Below are 2,691 nucleotides of genomic sequence, written 5' to 3'. Positions count from 1 at the left end.
AGCCCTTTCATATGATACATAATATGGCCATATTCTGTAAAAAAAATGTTGCACCCCTCTTTCGCGTGTACAGGAAGCATCCCCCCTTAAACTCAGTACAAAGTGGCCCACTTTTAATATGTAAAGGGATTAACCGACTTTGCGTTCTCATCGTGACAATCACTCTAGCCGTTTCCGCATAAATCGGGTGTGATATTCAGACAGAGAGACATACAGGCAGACATCGAATCGATTCTAATAAGGTTTTCTTTCACATGACACCTCAAAAACGAGTTGTCAAAACTACGAAAGATAGAGGGTCAATTAGTGAATCAGTTTCTTTCGAGTGAAGTGGACAAAATAGCAGCTTTCATAAGTTGGTTGCTAGAATCAAACTTAAGAATTAAAAAGTTCAGGAATTGTGAAAGTATCTGTAGAAATTTTACAAGAATCCCATATTGAGGTTAACAAATATTCAGAAAGAATAATTTGCAAAATTCATTCAAATTGTGAAAACGGTGGTCACATTTATAAAAAAAATTACTTCTCATCTATCCTTCATTCCATCAATTATAATTTATTTAATAGTTTAAAGTCGCAGGTTATCGCCACATTTTGCTGTACTCCTTGGCACCTAGATCAAGACGACACAAAGCGTAAACGACCAATATTAAATGCGCAGTCCCTGTGTTCGCTTAAGGAGTATTATGAATGTTTGGATAACGAGCAACCCTGATAGTTGTACATTGCAATCAGGCAAGGAGTGGCAACGTAGTAGTCTTCCAAAAAACCTGAATTGCGTAATAGACTACAACAGGCAATTTAAAATGAGGAAACCTCCGTTTCATAGAATCTACCTTCAGCTACTGCTGTTTGAATTCCTTTTACTTTATTACTTTTCTAGACACCTCGAATAAAATAAATGCTTCCATCAGTTCGAGAAATTCTATCTGGAATATATTTGTTCTACAAATATCTCTGATTGGCCTAACTATTGTTGCAGCGCCAACTGAGATAGAAGCCTTCGACGGTCTTTATTATATACGAGTCTCAGCTACTTCTCCATGAAAATGTCCACAATTTTGAACAAAAATTCAGTGAAAAACCAAACTTCTCCATGAAATTATATAAATGGTTTTTACTGATTAATTTACGATTTAATTTTATTTTGACGTGTTTTTCCTAGGTTGCTGATAATGTTCCATTTCACTGACTTGCTAAATACAACAATTCCGGTTTTACCGTTGATGGTATTTCTCTCGATCTACACTGTAAACTACAAAGCCAAATCTGGTTGACATTCAAATGATTTAATTTCTAGCCTTGAAGCCTCTTCAGAAGAGCTTCACTTTTAAAAATATATTCAGTCGAAATGGACAACATTTTTATTTTAGATATTCTCAAAACGATGAAGATTTAAACAAAAGAAACTTTTCAAGTTGATTTAAACTAGTTCAGAGTTGGGGAGATTATTGTATTTCCGGCACCAGACAGGTTAGTATGAGTCCTTGTGATTTGAATTTGGGTGCTTGGGGGTGTATCATGGATCCCAACATTTATTATTTACTAGTTCAATAATACCTTCCAATTAGGAGATTTAAAAGGTCGGGTGAAAAAAATTATGTCTGGGTCCATTAGGGAATATTTTAGATTACTAACAATGTCGACATTATAATCATGAGAACAAATGATAACCTAGCAACAATAGCCCAAGCGTGAACCTTTTCATTACTGTGAAGCATCCCAATCTCACAAATCTTGAAATTTGGGTGGAGACGGATCTAGTTTTTCGATATACATATTTTCCTGAGAAGATGTCTTTAGAGCCGCACCAGATCACACCATGACGTATTTGAATTAATGCCAGATCCGGTTTCTACATAGTCTTTTGACATTTCTTCGCAAAACTCGGATGGTCAAGAAACTGGAATCCGAATAATAGAAAAGAAAAAAAATAAAGCTCGGAAGAGTCTTAGAGCGGAATTTCAATTTATTTGCATAGCATGAAGGTCTTATGGTGGTAATATTAATGAGAAACAAACTTGGACATTATTGACTGCGTTACTACAATTAATTTTGTATAAATAAAGCAAACAGCCAGTTGTAATTGCTTTCCGGCCTCTACACATATGTAGAGGCTATAGACGAGGAAGACCAGGAAACAGTAGTATGATATTACTGGAAACCATACTTGAAGTCACATTTAAAAGCCGCTAGATGGAAACTCCTAACGACGTGGTGTCTGCGTTTCATCTCCACGTTTTTTGGACCTAAACGCTCAACTGAGACCTTTTTTCTCCCGTTGTTAGATATGCATGGACTATAGAAATGGAAAGACGCTTTCCCCTAATTCGGACAAGCAAACCCATCTTGCTCTGAAAAATGTTTCCTTGAATTGAACCAATATACAATATCGATCCTATGTAACTGCAGCACTCCTTTTATGCTATAAATATTCGATTTGCACTTATCAGTAAATCCGACACAATCCTCAACAGATACTCTAGTTGAAACTATTAATTATTCAAAATAAGCTTTTGGGCTTTCTCATTTGAAATGGAAATGTCCATATTCGTTCGCCACAAATCCACTTAGTGCTCATCTTAAATGTTAACCGATCCCATCTTTCACTAAAATTTTGGATTACATCTGTCACAATCTAGTCCACATGAAATGTGAACAACAAAACCACAAAAAACTCCAAATAAGCCG

General features: G+C 35.8%; 1 long non-coding RNA gene across 1 annotated transcript; it reads right to left on the bottom strand.

Moving 5' to 3' along the window:
- Positions 1-531: 531 nt before the first annotated feature.
- Positions 532-976, bottom strand: LOC119650816. Its single transcript, XR_005249376.1, has 2 exons — positions 837-976; positions 532-787 (listed from the first exon to the last, which is right to left on the bottom strand). It is a non-coding gene; the product is annotated as an uncharacterized LOC119650816 (long non-coding RNA).
- Positions 977-2,691: the final 1,715 nt, after the last annotated feature.

The sequence above is a fragment of the Hermetia illucens genome, chromosome 3 (assembly GCF_905115235.1).
Source record: "Hermetia illucens chromosome 3, iHerIll2.2.curated.20191125, whole genome shotgun sequence".
Lineage (NCBI taxonomy): Eukaryota > Metazoa > Arthropoda > Insecta > Diptera > Stratiomyidae > Hermetia > Hermetia illucens.
Note: the sequence above shows the minus strand (reverse complement) of the source record. Positions and strands in the feature narration are given on the sequence as shown.